Genomic DNA, 15,806 nt, shown 5'->3' with positions numbered 1-15,806 from the left:
TATAACAAAAGTTTAAAACCGAAACCGTTTTGTCCGTCTGGGATTTGAATCAGGGACCTCTCGCACCCGAAGCGAGTATCGTACCCCTAGACCAACGGAACAGAGTTGACATTTTTAAACTGCTCCGTCGGCATTTTAATGTATTTAATGTATTTCAAAAGTTAAAAACCGAAACCGTTTTGTCCGTCTGGGATTTGAAACAGGGACCTCTCGCACCCGAATCGAGTATCATACCCCTAGACCAACGGAACAGTGACGATATTTTTAAACTGCTCCGTCGGAATTTTAATCTATTTCAAAAGTTAAAAACCAATACCGTTGGGCCCGTCTGGGATTTGAACCAGGGACCACTCGCACCCGAAGCAAGAATCATACCCCTAGACCAACGGACCACTATAGTGTTATTAAAAATGCTCCGTCGGCATTTTAATCTATAACAAAAGTTAAAAACAGAAACCGTTGTGTCCGTCTGGGACCTCTCGCACCCGAATCGAGTATCATACCCCTAGACCAACGGAAGAGAGACGACATTTTTAAACTGCTCCGTCGGCATTTTAATCTATTTCAAAAGTTAAAAACCGAAACCGTTGGGTTCGTCCGGGATTTAAACCCGGGGCCTTTCGCACACGAAGCGAGAACCATATCCTAAGACCAACGGAACAGAGACGACACTTTTAAACTGCCCCGTCGGCATTTTAATATATATTAAAAGTTAAAAATCGAAAACGTTGGGTCCGTCCGGGATTGGAACCTGGGACCTCTCGCACCCGATTGAAAATCATACCCCTAGACCAACGGAACAGAAACGACATTTTTAAACTGCTCCGTCGGCATTTTAATCTATTTCAAAAGTTAAAAAAAGAAACTGTTGTGTCCGTCCGGGATTTGAAACCGGGGCCTTTCGCACCCGAAGCGAGAACCATATCCTAAGACCAACGAAACAGAGACGACATTTTTAAACTGCTCCGTCGGCATTTTAATATATATCAAAAGTTAAAACCCGAAACCGTTGGGTCCGTCCGGGATTTGAACCCGGGACTTCTCGCACCCGAAGCGAAAATGATACCCCTAGACCAACGGACCACTATGGAGTTTTTTAAAATGCTCCGTTGGTATTCAAATCTAACTCAAAAGTTGAAAACTGGCAATGTTGGATCCGTCCGGGATTTGAACCCGGGACTTCCCGCACCCGAAGCGAGTATCATACCCCTAGACCAACAGACCACTTTGGAGTTTTTTTTAAATGCTCCGTCGGTATTGAAATCTAACTAAAAAGTTGAAAACTGACAACGTTGGGTCCGTCCGGGATTTGGACCCGGGACCTCTCGCACCCGAAGCGAGAATCATACCCCTTGACCAACGGAACACTACAGGATTATTTCAAATGCTCCGTCGATATTTTAATTTATATTAAAAGTTTAAACCCGAAATCGTTTGGTCCGTCCGGGATTTGAACACGGGACCTTACGCACCCGAAGCGAGAACCATATCCCAAGACCAACGGAACAGAGACGACATTCGTTAAACTGCTCCGACGGTATTTTAATATATATCAAAAGTTAAAACCCGAAAACGTTGGGTCCGTGCGGGATTTAAACCCGGGACCTCTCGCACCCGAAGCGACAATCATACCCCTAGACCAACGGACCACTATGGAGTTATTTCAAATGCTCCGTCGATATTTTAATTTATATCAAAAGTTAAACACCGAAACCGTTGGGTCCGTGCGGGATTTAAACCCGGAACCTCTCGCACCCTAAGCGAGAATCATACCCCTAGACCAACGGACCCCTGTGATGTTATAAAAAATGCTCCGACGGCATTTTAATCTATAACAAAAGTTTAAAACCGAAACCGTTTGGTCCGTCTGGGATTTGAACCAGGGACCTCTCGCACCCGAAGCGAGTATCGTACCCCTAGACCAACGGAACAGAGTTGACATTTTTAAACTGCTCCGTCGGCATTTTAATGTATTTAATGTATTTCAAAAGTTAAAAACCGAAACCGTAGGGTCCGTCCGGGATTTGAACCCGGGACCTCTCGCACCCGAAGCGAGAATCATACCCCTAGAACAACGGACCACTATGGAGTTATTTCAAATGCTCCGTCGATATTTTAATTTATATCAAAAGTTAAACACCGAAACCGTTGGGTCCGTGCGGGATTTAAACCCGGAACCTCTCGCACCCTAAGCGAGAATCATACCCCTAGAACAACGGACCACCATGGAGTTATTTAAAATTATCCGTCGGCATTTTAATCTATATCAAAACTGAAACCCGAAATCGTTGGGTCCGTCCGGGATTTGAACCCGGGATCACTCGCACCCGAATCGAGTATCATACCCCTAGACCAACGGAACAGAAACGATATTTCTAAACTGCTCCGACGACATTTTTAAACTGCTCCATCGGCATTTTAATATATATCAAAAGTTAAAACCCGAAAACGTTGGGTCCGTTCGAGATTTGTACCCGGGCCTCTCGCACCCCAAGCAAGATTCATACCCCTTGACCAATGGACCACAATGCAGTTATTTAAAATTCTCCGTCGGCATTTTAATCTATATCAAAAGTTAAAAACCGAATCCGTTGGGTCTGTCCGGGATTTGAAACCGGGGCCTTTCGCACCGAAAGCGAAAACCATATCCTAAGACCAACGGAACAGAGACGATATTTTTAAACTGCTCCGTCGGCATTTTAATATATATCAAAAGTTAAAACCCGAAAACGTTGGGTCCGTCCGGGATTTGAACCCGGAACCTCTCGCACCCGAAGCGAAAATCATACCCATCGTCCAACGGACCACTATGATCTTATAAAAAATGCTCCGTCGGCATTTTAATCTATAACAAAAGTTTAAAACCGAAACCGTTTTGTCCGTCTGGGATTTGAACCAGGGACCTCTCGCACCCAAAGCGAGTATCGTACCCCTAGACCAACGGAACAGAGTTGACATTTTTAAACTGCTCCGTCGGCATTTTAATGTATTTAATGTATTTCAAAAGTTAAAAACCGAAACCGTTTTGTCCGTCTGGGATTTGAACCAGGGACCTTTCGCACCCGAAGCGAGAACCATATCCTAAGACCAACGAAACAGAGACGACATTTTTAAACTGCTCCGTCGGCATTTTAATATATATCAAAAGTTAAAACCCGAAACCGTTGGGTCCGTCCGGGATTTGAACCCGGGACTTCTCGCACCCGAAGCGAAAATGATACCCCTAGACCAACGGATTGCTATGGACCAACTTAAAATGCTCCGTCGGTATTTTAATCGATATCAAAAGTTAAAACTCGAAATCTTTGGGTTCATCCGGGATTTGAACCCGGGACCTCTCGCACCCGAATCGAGTATCATACCCCTAGACCAACGGAACAGAGACGATATTTTTAAACTGCTCTGTCGGCATTTTAATCTATTTCAAAATATAAAAACCGAAACCGTTGGGTCCGTCCGGGATTTGAACACGGGACCTCTCGCACCCTAAGCGAGAATCTTACCCCTAGACCAACGTACCACTATGGAGTTCTTTAAAATGCTCCGTTGGTATTCAAATCTAACCCAAAATTTGTAAACTGACAACGTTGGGTCCGTCCGGGATTTGAACCCGGGACTTCTCGCACCCGAAGCGAGTATCATACCCCTAGACCAACGGAGCACTACAGGATTATTTCAAATGCTCCGTCGATATTTTAATTTATATTAAAAGTTTAAACCCGAAATCGTTTGGTCCGTCCGGGATTTGAACACGGGACCTTACGCACCCGAAGCGAGAACCATATCCCAAGACCAACGGAACAGAGACGACGTTCGTTAAACTGCTCCGACGGTATTTTAATATATATCAAAAGTTAAAACCCGAAAACGTTGGGTCCGTACGGGATTTGTACCCGGGACCTCTCGCACCCCAAGCAAGAATCATACCCCTTGACCAATGGACCACAATGCAGTTATTTAAAATTCTCCGTCGGCATTTTAATCTATATCAAAAGTTAAAAACCGATTCCGTTGGGTCCGTCCGGGATTTAAAACCGGGGCCTTTCGCACCCAAAGCGAGAACCATATCCTAAGACCAACGGAACAGAGACGACATTTTTAAACTGCTCCGTCGGCATTTTAATATATATCAAAAGTTAAAACCCGAAAACGTTGGGTCCGTACGGGATTTGTACCCGGGACCTCTCGCACCCCAAGCAAGAATCATACCCCTTGACCAATGGACCACAATGCAGTTATTTCAAATTCTCCGTCGGCATTTTAATCTATATCAAAAGTTAAAAACCGAATCCGTTGGGTCCGTCTGGGATTTGAAACCGGGGCCTTTCGCACCCAAAGCGAGAACCATATCCTAAGACCAACGGAACAGAGACGACATTTTTAAACTGCTCCGTCGGCATTTTAATATATATCAAAAGTTAAAACCCGAAAACGTTGGGTCCGTACGGGATTTGTACCCGGGACCTCTCGCACCCCAAGCAAGAATCATACCCCTTGACCAATGGACCACAATGCAGTTATTTAAAATTCTCCGTCGGCATTTTAATCTATATCAAAAGTTAAAAACCGAATCCGTTGGGTCCGTCTGGGATTTGAACCCGGGACGTCTCGCACCCGAAGCGAGTATCGTACCCCTAGACCAACGGAACAGAGTTGACATTTTTAAACTGCTCCGTCGGCATTTTAATGTATTTAATGTATTTCAAAAGTTTAAAACCGAAACCGTAGGGTCCGTCCGGGATTTTAACCCGGGACCTCTCGCACCCGAAGCGAGAATCATACCCCTAGACCAACGGACCACTATGGAGTTAGTTAAAATTCTCCGTCGGCTTTTTAATCTATATCAAAACTTTAAACCCGAAATCGTTGGGTCCGTCCGGGATTTGAACCCGGGACCTCTCGCACCCGAAGCGAAAATCATACCCCTAGACCAACGGACCACTATAGTGATAATAAAAATGCTCCGTCGGCATTTTAATCTATAACAAAAGTTAAAAACAGAAACCGTTGTGTCCGTCCGGGACTTGAACCTGGGACCTCTCGTAACCGAAACGAGAATCATACCCCTAGACCAACGGACCAATATTAAATTATTTAAAATGCTCCGTCGGCATTTTAATCTATTTCAAAAGTTAAAAACCGATGTTGCCGTGTCCGTCCGGGATTTGAACCCGGGACTTCTCGCACCCGAAGCGAGTATCATACCCCTAGACCAACAGACCACTTTGGAGTTTTTTTAAATGCTCCGTCGGTATTCAAATCTAACTAAAAAGTTGAAAACTGACAACGTAGGGTCCGTCCGGGATTTGAACCCGGGACCACTCGCACGCGAAGCGAGAATCATACCCCTTAACCAACGGAACATTACAAGATTATTTCAAATGCTCCATCGATATTTTAATTTATATTAAAAGTTTAAACCCGAAATCGTTTGGTCCGTCTGGGATTTGAACACGGGACCTTACGCACCCGAAGCGAGAACCATATCCCAATACCAACGGAACGGAGACGACATTCGTTAAACTGCTCCGACGGTATTTTAATATATATCAAAAGTTAAAACCCGAAAACGTTGGGTCCTTTCGGGATTTGTACCCGGGACCTCTCGCACCCCAAGCAAGAATCATACCCCTTGACCAATGGACCACAATGCAGCTATTTAAAATTCTCCGTCGGCATTTTAATCTATATCAAAAGTTAAAAACCGAATCCGTTCGGTCCGTCCGGGATTTGAAACCGGGGCCTATCGCACCCAAAGCGAGAACCATATCCTAAGACCAACGAAACAGAGACGACATTTTTAAACTGCTCCGTCGGCATTTTAATATATATCAAAAGTTAAAACCCGAAACCGTTGGGTCCGTCCGGGATTTGAACCCGGGACTTCTCGCACCCGAAGCGAGTATCATACCCCTAGACCAACAGACCACTGTAGAGTTTTTTTAAATGCTCCGTCGGTATTCAAATCTAACTAAAAAGTTGAAAACTGACAACGTTGGGTCCGTCCGGGATTTGAACCCGGGACCTCTCGCACCCGAAGCGAGAATCATACCCCTTAACCAACGGAACACTACAGGGTATTTCAAATGCTCCGTCGATATTTTAATTTATATTAAAAGTTTAAACCCGAAATCGTTTGGTCCGTCCGGGATTTGAACACGGGACCTTACGCACCCGAAGCGAGAACCATATCCCAAGACCAACGTAACAGAGACGACATTCGTTAAACTGCTCCGACGGTATTTTAATATATATCAAAAGTTAAAACCCGAAAACGTTGGGTCCGTTCTGGATTTGTACCCGGTACCTCTCGCACCCCAAGCAAGAACCATACCCCTTGACCAATGGACCACAATGCAGTTATTTAAAATTCTCCGTCGGCATTTTAATCTATATCAAAAGTTAAAAACCGAATCCGTTGGGTCCGTCCGGGATTTGAAACCGGGGCCTTTCGCACCCAAAGCGAGAACCATATCCTAAGACCAACGGAACAGATACGACATTTTTAAACTGCTCCGTCGGCATTTTAATCTATAACAAAAGTTTAAAACCGAAACCGTTTTGTCCGTCTGGGATTTGAACCCGGGACGTCTCGCACCCGAAGCGAGTATCGTACCCCTAGACCAACGGAACAGAGTTGATATTTTTAAACTGCTCCGTCGGCATTTTAATGTATTTAATGTATTTCAAAAGTTTAAAACCGAAACCGCAGGGTCCGTCCGGGATTTGAACCCGGGACCTCTCGCACCCGAAGCGAGAATCATACCCCTAGACCAACGGACCACTATGCAGTTAGTTAAAATTCTCCGTCGGCTTTTTAATCTATATCAAAACTTTAAACCCGAAATCGTTGGGTCCGTCCGGGATTTGAACCCGGGACCTCTCGCACCCGAAGCGAAAATCATACCCCTAGACCAACGGACCGCTATGGAGCAACTTAAAATGCTCCGTCGGTATTTTAATCGATATCAAAAGTTAAAACTCGAAATCGTTGGGTTCGTCTGGGATTTGAACCCGGGATCACTCGCACCCGAATCGAGTATCATACCCCTAGACCAACGCAACAGAGACGATATTTTTAAACTTCTCCATCGGCATTTTAATCTATTTCAAAAGTTAAAAACCGAAACCGTTGGGTCCGTCTGGGATTTTAACCAGGGACCTCTCGCACCCGAAGCAAGAATCACACCCCTAGACCAACGGACGACTATAGTGTTATTAAAAATGCTCCGTCGGCATTTTAATCTATAACAAAAGTTAAAAACAGAAACCGTTGTGTCCGTCTGGGACCTCTCGTAACCGAAGCGAGAATCATACCCCTAGACCAACGGACCATTATGGAATAATTTAAAATGCTCCGTCGGCATTTTAATCTATTTCAAAAGTTAAAAACCGATGTCGCCGTGTCCGTCCGGGATTTGAACCCGGGACCTCTCGCACCTTACGCGAGAATCATACCCCTAGACCGACGGCCCACTATGAAGTTACTTAAAATGCTCCGTCGGCATTGTAATCTATTTCAAAAGTTTAAAACCGTAACCGTTGGGTCCTCCGGTATTTAAACCTGGGACCTCTCGTAACCGAAGCGAGAATCATACCCCTAGACCAACGGACCACCATGGGGTTTTTTAAAATGCTCCGTCGGCATTTTAATCTATTTCAAAAGTTTAAAACCAAAGTCATTGAGTTCGTCAGGGATTTGAACCCTGTACCTCTAGCACCCGAAGCGAGAATCATACCCCTAGACCAACAGACCACTCTAAAATCATTTAAAATGCTCCGTCGGTATTTTAATCTAACTCAAAAGTTGAAAACCGACAACGTTGGGTCCGTCCGGGATTTGAACCCGGGACCTCTTGCACCTTTAGCGAGAATCATACCCCTAGATCAACGGACCACTTCGGAGTTATTTAAAATGCTCCGTTGGTATTTAAATCTAACTCAAAAGTTGTTAACTGACAACGTTAGGTCTGTCCGGGATTAGAACCCGGGACCTCTCGCACCCGAAGCGAGAATTTTTTTAACTATCTCATTAAAAGTACACTGTTAGTGTATGGTACAGACAATCGAAATAAATAACAAGAATTAATAGAAATATTAAATAGTCTTCGTACAAAAAACCAAAAAAATATACTTAATTACCACGGTTAGAAAGGGTACAATGATCGCAACGTGACCCTTGGCATGGCGGGTAAAGTAACAAAATAACCGAAATAATAATGAACAATGGATATAAAAAACGAAACGGACATTAATATTTATCGACAACCAAAAAAATTAGTAAAAAGCAGAAAAGGCAAATAGTTACAGTAACAGCAGGCAAAAACAAGTAGTGCAATAACTTAAAAAACAAAAAATGGCAGAAACAAAAATGGCCTATAAATCAATTGAACAACGATAATCCGGACAAGAAAAGCAACTACCGAGAATACTTAGGAAATAGGAAAGTCTCACATTTTAAAGCCGTAATCGTCCGGGATCACAAAGTCCTTATACAGAGGACTGGTAACAGGCTGCCCCTGATACCGACACAACCGAGCAGTATATTCGTTCTCCGAAGATGGAGGCCAAACTACCTCCTTGGGCCACCAAGGAGGCCGGCGATGACCCTCGAAAGGGTACAGACGCATTGCATTGGGAACCTTTGAAACTTTCGAAGCAGAGCCAGATTTAGAAGACAACTCCTTACCGAAATCACCATCACTAGACGACAACGAATGCTTAGCACTCCGACGCGGATCAGACTTGAGACCGGCACCGACGACGGAAGAGTCACCGCTACCATCCCGGACCGGAGAACCTTGAGGAATAGCTATTGAGGCAGGATCGACGACCATCGCTTCACCGTCACCATCACCGCCAGACGCCGCTTCTAAATCGCGAGACGCCATCCGGGGCCATAATGGACACTCCCGAACAACATGTCCCTGCTTCTGGCACTTCAAGCACTTGAAATCCGGACATTGCCGATAAATATGGTCAGGAGAATAACACTTATTACAAATTTTTAAATGAGAATCGTGCCGTACCGCGTAAAACTTTTCCCGACCTACAGCATCGGCTACCTTCAGGCGATACGGTAACGAAGACAGACCCTCAGGTAAGGTTAATCGAACGGTACGCATTACATAATAGAAAGATGCTTTTTTATGCCAAATGAGCGGACCTTTAATTTCGCAGCCAAGCGACGTAAACTTCGAGAGAATGGCGTCATCAGTCACGAACTCAGGTAAATCCGAAAAAGCGACAGTCAAAGTCTTCGCAGAAACGCTTGAAATTTCATATATCTCACCATCAATATCCAAGCCAGAATCTATAACACCAGCGACATCAGCCAAAGTCTTCAAGGTCAGAATATAACCCCCGTCATCAGTAGCAACTAGAGAAGAAGCACACTCCGTACCAAAGTTCGCAATAACCGCCGTAGACACAACTTCAAAACTCGGTAGATTTCGTTTAAAATCAATTAAAACCGACCGTTTTAATGCGTCCATCCTGGGTACAAACACCCAGGAGGGCTGACGAGATTAAAAAATTAACAACTAGTAAATTAAATTAAATTAACGAATAACAACAGATAACAAATAAACCGGCAAAAAGCAAGCTTAGGCGTAGCGTGACGAAACACGGAGAGCGAAATCGAACGACCTGCACACTCCGAGAGCCACTCGGCCACCCCCGTAGCGAAAATCACACCCCTATACCAACGGACTACTACGGAGTTGTTAAAAATGCTCCGTCGGTATTTTAATCTAACTCAAAAGTTGAAAAACAACCACCTTGGGTCCGTCCGGGACGTGAACCCGGGGTCTCTCGCACCCTAAGTGAGAATCATACCCCTATACCAACGGTCCACTAAAAATCATTTTAATTGAAGCGTCGTCATTGCAATCGATATCAAAATTATTAACCTACAAATTTGGGTCCGTCCGGGATTTGAACCCGAAGCGAGAACCATACCCCAAGACCAACGAAACAGAGACGACATTTATAACTGCTCCGTCGGCATTTTAATCTATATCAAAAGTTAACAAGTTGGCAAGCCAAAATATACCTCTCCTCGGAAGCATTGTCCCTAGTGGTATTAATTTCTCGACACGACCCCCAAAGATATCTCCGCAATTCAGAGTTATTTACGAAAAACGTATTCTCGGTTCAAACCCTGCCCGGTAAAAATTTTAATTTTAATTTAAATAATTGAGACGAAACAATCGAGTTTAATTTATTCAGAATATTATAAATTAAGTAGTTACAACAGCGAGTTAGACTTACTAAAACAATGCACAATTGAATTTAACCCTTTTTACAGTACATGTTTATCAGTTGAATATGATACTAAGCAAATTTTAATGAAAGAAATATCTACAGATGGTAATTGTACTTTTCTCGCTTACGAAATACTTGCCGCATCTTTAACGCTCATTTTATTTCAACACTCGTAGACTTCCAGTTGACGTTGTGACACATACCGCATGAAAAAGACCAATGCCGTCCAATTTCCAATATCATATAATGACTCGCACACCCAGGAAATCATTGACTGCGTTAGAAATCGTAGATATCCAAATATCCACACCAAATATATTTACAAGAAGCAAAAACCTTACCATCAACAAAGCACAGAGAGCCACTTGACTAACCGCCAGCTCTTAAAGCAATTAACGTTAAATTATCTCCTTTGAATTAACACAACTATATATAGGTCGTTAAGAATACCCGTAAATAAATAACAAAAAAACTAACAAAGTGGACCACCCACAGGGTCTACCCTTTAACCCTCTTATCTCGGCTGAATGCGCTAAAACAAGATTTAACCTTTAAAAAAACCAGATTAGGCCTTCATAAATTCATTAATAAAAAAGACTTTATTACCTATTATGCTTACGATGCGTGTCTTAATTTCAGTGAACCTAAGGAGCTATCGGTGGTTCTGTGGTAGAGCGCTCGACTGCCAAGCCGAATGGTCTGGGTTCGAAACCTGGGTGGCGCATTTGTTTTTAATCAATAGAGAAACGCTAAATTAGAATTTCTTCGATGCAATAATTTCAATTTCAATTCTATTTCAATGAAACCAAAATTTCGTACTCTATTAAATACGCTTCCGATAAAGCTGAAGGTCTAATTTTCAATAAGGCCTAACAAGTGTCGGTGGTTCTGTGGTAGAACCCGGGACCTCTCGCACAGGAAGCGAAAATCATACCCCTAGACCAACGGACAACTATGGAATTATTTCAAATGCTCCGTCGATATTTTAATTTATATCAAAAGTTTAAGCCCGAAATCGTTGGGTCCGTCCGGGATTTGAACCCGGTACCTCACGCACCCTAAGCGAGAATCATACCCCTAGACCAACGGACAACTATATAGTTACTTAAAATGCTCCGTCGGCATTTTAATCTATTTCAAAAAGTTAAAAAAAGAAACCGTTGGGTCCGTGCGTGATTTGAACCCGGGACCTCTTGTACCCTAATCGAGAATCATACCCCTAAACCAATGGACCACAATGGAGTTATTAAAATTCTCCGTCGGCATTTTAATCTATATCAAAAGTTAAAAACCGAAACCGTTCGGTCCGTCCGGGATTTGAACCCGGTACCTCACGCACCCTAAGCGAGAATCATACCCCTAGACCAACGGACAACTATATAGTTAATTAAAATGCTCCGTCGGCATTTTAATCTATTTCAAAAAGTTAAAAAAAGAAACCGTTGGGTCCGTGCGTGATTTGAACCCGGGACCTCTTGTACCCTAATCGAGAATCATACCCCTAAACCAATGGACCACAATGGAGTTATTAAAATTCTCCGTCGGCATTTTAATCTATATCAAAAGTTAAAAACCGAAACCGTTCGGTCCGTGCGGGATTTGAACCCGGGGCCTCTCGCACCCGAATCGAGTATCATACCCCTAGACCAACGGAACAGAGCCGACATTTTTAAACTGCTCCGTCGGCATTTAAATATATATCAAAAGTTAAAACCCGAAATCGTTTTGTTCATCCGGGATTTGAACCCGGGACCTCTCGCACCCGAATCGAGTATCATACCCCTAGACCAACGGAACAGAGACGACATCTTTAAACTGCTCCGTCGACATTTTAATCTATTTCAAAAAATAAAAACCGAAACCGTTGGGTCCGTCCGTGATTTGAACCCGGGACCTCTCGCACCCGAAGCGAGAAACATACCCCTAGACCAACGGACCACTATGGTGCTATTAAAAATGCTCCGTCGGCATTTTAATCTATAACAAAAGTTAAAAACAGAAACCGTTGTGTCCTTTGGGACTTGAACCCGGGACCTCTCGCACCCGAATCGAGTATCATACCCCTAGACCAACGGAAGAGAGACGACATCTTTAAACTGCTCCGTCGGCATTTTAATCTATTTCAAAAGTTAAAAACCGAAACCGTTGGGTTCGTCCGGGATTTGAACCCAGGGCCTCTCGCACCCGAAGCGAGAACCATACCCCAAGACCAATGAAACAGAGACGACATTTTTAAACTGCTCCGTCGGCTAGCTATATTATTACTTATTAGTTTATTTTAATACGTTTTATTTTTTATTTAGGCAATTTAAAATAATATCATGAGTAACATATTAATTATATGAATTAGATTAAACGATATGCTTGATGACAGTCTGTCGCAAAGCGATCGCGTAATCGGAAGTTTCCAAAACTCTACACGCCCTACGAATTTTATTGGATGAATAACTGCCCGATTAGTTTGATGGCCAAAAAATACAGGCAAAATTCGTTTAAGTCTCATATACGAAACTTTCTACAGACAGAAACGAAGCGATTTTTTATATAGTACTTTTTATGTTACTATTCATGATTTTAAAAGTTTAAATTTTGACTAGGCCTTGGTTGATCTTGTAAAAAAGCCAGCGGCGGAGATTTCTCGGGCATTAGTACCTGGCAGTTACCAAAATTAGTAACAACGCGCGGAGATTTAACTTTGATAAATGAAGTTGGCAATGTCGAAACAGACTTTAACGTAAAACAATTGGTTGGGAGAATAGAACGTGAAATACTTAACGTTATAGTTAAGTTCAATAAACTAGAGGCCTCAGTTTATAAGACATCATTCCAATTAATTTACAACGCTATATCGTAACTATCTCTAAACTCATTAAAATATTTACAATTTTGTTGTGTTAAACAAATAATCAGTAGAATCATTTATTATTATTATGATATATTTAATGACACTTTATATCTATTCTAGAAGTAGAGAGTTATACATGCTAGTGCTCGGTAAGTTACTTGCGTTACAATAGGGAGACGACTATTTATACAGTTCGTTTTAGATAAGGTCAAATAACTGGTTAATGTTGTCGCTGTGAGCGTCGTTGTTGAATGTCTTCTGGGTTTGTCTCTTTCGTGGAAGACTGGCTTGACTGAGTTGTGAATACGACTGGTGCAACTGTATTATTATTAGTGGTGCTTAATGATACAGGTGCAACAGCGTTGTTCTGAGTTGTGAATATGACTGGTGCAACTGTATTATTTTTAGTGGTGCTTAATGATACAGGTGCAACAGCGTCGTTCTGGGTAGTGGTCTATGAAACAGGTGGAGGGAACCCATCGAAGTCTCTCAGAGTTGCGCCTGGTATAGTATCCGTTACTGTCGCTTTTGTTGGTTGCGATGTTTACGTAGGATATGTTTCAATGGATTATTTCGTACATGGCCTTGCCAATCTTTGGTTTGAAGTTACCAAGTATCCATTTAGAACCACGTAAGTAGTTTAGAACAAAGACTGCGTCACCAGTCTGGCACAAAGGTGGTGTCATTGATGGTTAGCTGGTTACGAGGATGACATAGTTCTAGGTGAGCGATGAGTTCTTTGGTTGACTTGCCGTTTGCTAGAGGTGTTCGTCTGTAGGACATCAGAATCCGAGGCAATCGTTGTTCGAGTTTTCAGACTCATCTGTTGAGGTTGTTGGTACGACTTCTACTTCAATCCATTTGGAATAGGCGTTGACGATGATGAATAACCATTTATTATCGATGGGACCGGTTAAATCGAAGTGGAGTCTTTGCCAAGGTGTTGTGGCGATGGTCCATTGCGATAATTGTTTCGGTGGTTCCGGTGCAGTTGACTGACAAGTAGCGCATAACTTGCTATATTCTTCAATATCTCGGTCGATTCCAGGCAAACATTACCTAGATCTTGCAAGGGACTTCCAACGTATTCACTCTGAGGGATATTATGGAAACTCTCAAACCAAGCATAAGTACACCTTGCATCGTCGATAGTTCGTTGCACCTGGTATGATACGATTTCAGTTCCGGATCGTCTCTGTCTACACGTCTGCATCCATTGATTTCCCATGACATGATTCTTTGAAGCTTGTTCACATTTTGTGTGGCTCTTCTGATGTCGGAAACGGTCGTTGGGCTATTGTTGATTTTATCAATGAGTACTACGTACCTTGTCGGTAACGGTGCTTCGTTGAGATGAACTTGAAGTGGTAAACAGCTCAAAGCGTCTGCATTAGAATGTAGACTCCCCTTCTCATGCTCGATCTGGTAGATAACAATAGTGCCCATCTCTGCAACCTCTCCGACAGTTTCTGAGAGAAGACTGAAACGTCGACCCAGTAGGTAATCTCCGAATTTCGTGATCCAGTAGACAAGCGACAACGCTTCTTTCTCCGACTGTGAATAGTTCTTTTCGGCTGCAGAGAGTGTACGGGAAGCGAACGATATTGGTCGCCCTTCCTCGTCGATCGAGTGTGATATAACTTTGCCGATCCCATCGAGTGAAGCGACGCACGCTAGTTGGAATTCCTTACTTAGGTAGAAATGTGCAAGAAAGTTTTATCCGCATGTCTTTGGCTTTCTTGAAAGTCGGTCTTTTTTGAAAGTCTGGCTTTTTTGAAAGACTGGCTTTTTTGAAAGTCTGGCTTTTTTGAAAGTCTGGCTTTTTTGAAAGACTGGCTTTTTTGAAAGTCTGGCTTTTTTGAAAGACTGGCTTTTTTGAAAGTCTGGCTTTTTTGAAAGTCGGTCTTTTTTGAAAGACTGGCTTTTTTGAAAGTCTGGCTTTTTTGAAAGTCGGTCTTTTTTGAAAGACTGGCTTTTTTGAAAGTCGGTCTTTTTTGAAAGACTGGCTTTCTTGAAAGTCGGTCTTTTTTGAAAGTCTGGCTTTTTTGAAAGTCGGTCTTTTTTGAAAGTCTGGCTTTTTTGAAAGACTGGCTTTTTTGAAAGTCGGTCTTTTTTGAAAGACTGGCTTTCTTGAAAGTCGGTCTTTTTTGAAAGTCTGGCTTTTTTGAAAGTCGGTCTTTTTTGAAAGACTGGCTTTCTTGAAAGTCGGTCTTTTTTGAAAGACTGGCTTTCTTGAAAGTCGGTCTTTTTTGAAAGTCTGGCTTTTTTGAAAGACTGGCTTTTTTGAAAGTCGGTCTTTTTTGAAAGACTGGCTTTTTTGAAAGTCTGGCTTTTTTGAAAGTCGGTCTTTTTTGAAAGACTGGCTTTTTTGAAAGTCGGTCTTTTTTGAAAGACTGGCTTTTTTGAAAGTCGGTCTTTTTTGAAAGACTGGCTTTCTTGAAAGTCGGTCTTTTTTGAAAGACTGGCTTTTTTGAAAGTCTGGCTTTTTTGAAAGTCTGGCTTTTTTGAAACTCTGGCTTTCTTTAAAATCTGGCTTTCTTTAAAATCTGGCTTTCTTGAAAGTCTGGCTTTCTTCTTGTCTCCATGTCCATTCGGTAGCCATCTCTATTAGGCGATACAGTGGAGTAAAATGCGAGGCGTAGTTGGGTATAATCTTCGGGTAGTAGTTTAGGAGACTAATAAATGATTTTAGTTT

The 15,806-nt window shown here is 42.7% G+C and overlaps 10 non-coding genes across 10 annotated transcripts; all 10 read right to left on the bottom strand.

Annotated features, from left to right (window-relative positions):
• Positions 1-1,152: 1,152 nt before the first annotated feature.
• On the bottom strand, positions 1,153-1,224 carry TRNAP-CGG (transfer RNA proline (anticodon CGG)). The gene has a single exon. It is a non-coding gene; the product is annotated as a tRNA-Pro (tRNA).
• Positions 1,225-1,718: 494 nt separating this feature from the next.
• On the bottom strand, positions 1,719-1,790 carry TRNAP-AGG (transfer RNA proline (anticodon AGG)). Its single transcript has one exon. It is a non-coding gene; the product is annotated as a tRNA-Pro (tRNA).
• A 219-nt stretch (positions 1,791-2,009) lies between these two features.
• TRNAP-CGG (transfer RNA proline (anticodon CGG)) lies at positions 2,010-2,081 on the bottom strand. Its single transcript has one exon. It is a non-coding gene; the product is annotated as a tRNA-Pro (tRNA).
• Positions 2,082-3,589: 1,508 nt separating this feature from the next.
• On the bottom strand, positions 3,590-3,661 carry TRNAP-CGG (transfer RNA proline (anticodon CGG)). Its single transcript has one exon. It is a non-coding gene; the product is annotated as a tRNA-Pro (tRNA).
• A 1,066-nt stretch (positions 3,662-4,727) lies between these two features.
• On the bottom strand, positions 4,728-4,799 carry TRNAP-CGG (transfer RNA proline (anticodon CGG)). Its single transcript has one exon. It is a non-coding gene; the product is annotated as a tRNA-Pro (tRNA).
• Positions 4,800-4,868: 69 nt separating this feature from the next.
• TRNAP-CGG (transfer RNA proline (anticodon CGG)) lies at positions 4,869-4,940 on the bottom strand. Its single transcript has one exon. It is a non-coding gene; the product is annotated as a tRNA-Pro (tRNA).
• A 209-nt stretch (positions 4,941-5,149) lies between these two features.
• TRNAP-CGG (transfer RNA proline (anticodon CGG)) lies at positions 5,150-5,222 on the bottom strand. The gene has a single exon. It is a non-coding gene; the product is annotated as a tRNA-Pro (tRNA).
• A 634-nt stretch (positions 5,223-5,856) lies between these two features.
• Positions 5,857-5,928, bottom strand: TRNAP-CGG (transfer RNA proline (anticodon CGG)). Its single transcript has one exon. It is a non-coding gene; the product is annotated as a tRNA-Pro (tRNA).
• Positions 5,929-6,711: 783 nt separating this feature from the next.
• TRNAP-CGG (transfer RNA proline (anticodon CGG)) lies at positions 6,712-6,783 on the bottom strand. Its single transcript has one exon. It is a non-coding gene; the product is annotated as a tRNA-Pro (tRNA).
• A 69-nt stretch (positions 6,784-6,852) lies between these two features.
• On the bottom strand, positions 6,853-6,924 carry TRNAP-CGG (transfer RNA proline (anticodon CGG)). Its single transcript has one exon. It is a non-coding gene; the product is annotated as a tRNA-Pro (tRNA).
• Positions 6,925-15,806: the final 8,882 nt, after the last annotated feature.

The sequence above is a fragment of the Leiobunum rupestre genome, chromosome 7 (genome assembly GCF_980474605.1).
Source record: "Leiobunum rupestre chromosome 7, qqLeiRupe1.1.hap1, whole genome shotgun sequence".
Taxonomy (NCBI): domain Eukaryota; kingdom Metazoa; phylum Arthropoda; class Arachnida; order Opiliones; family Sclerosomatidae; genus Leiobunum; species Leiobunum rupestre.
Note: the sequence above shows the minus strand (reverse complement) of the source record. Positions and strands in the feature narration are given on the sequence as shown.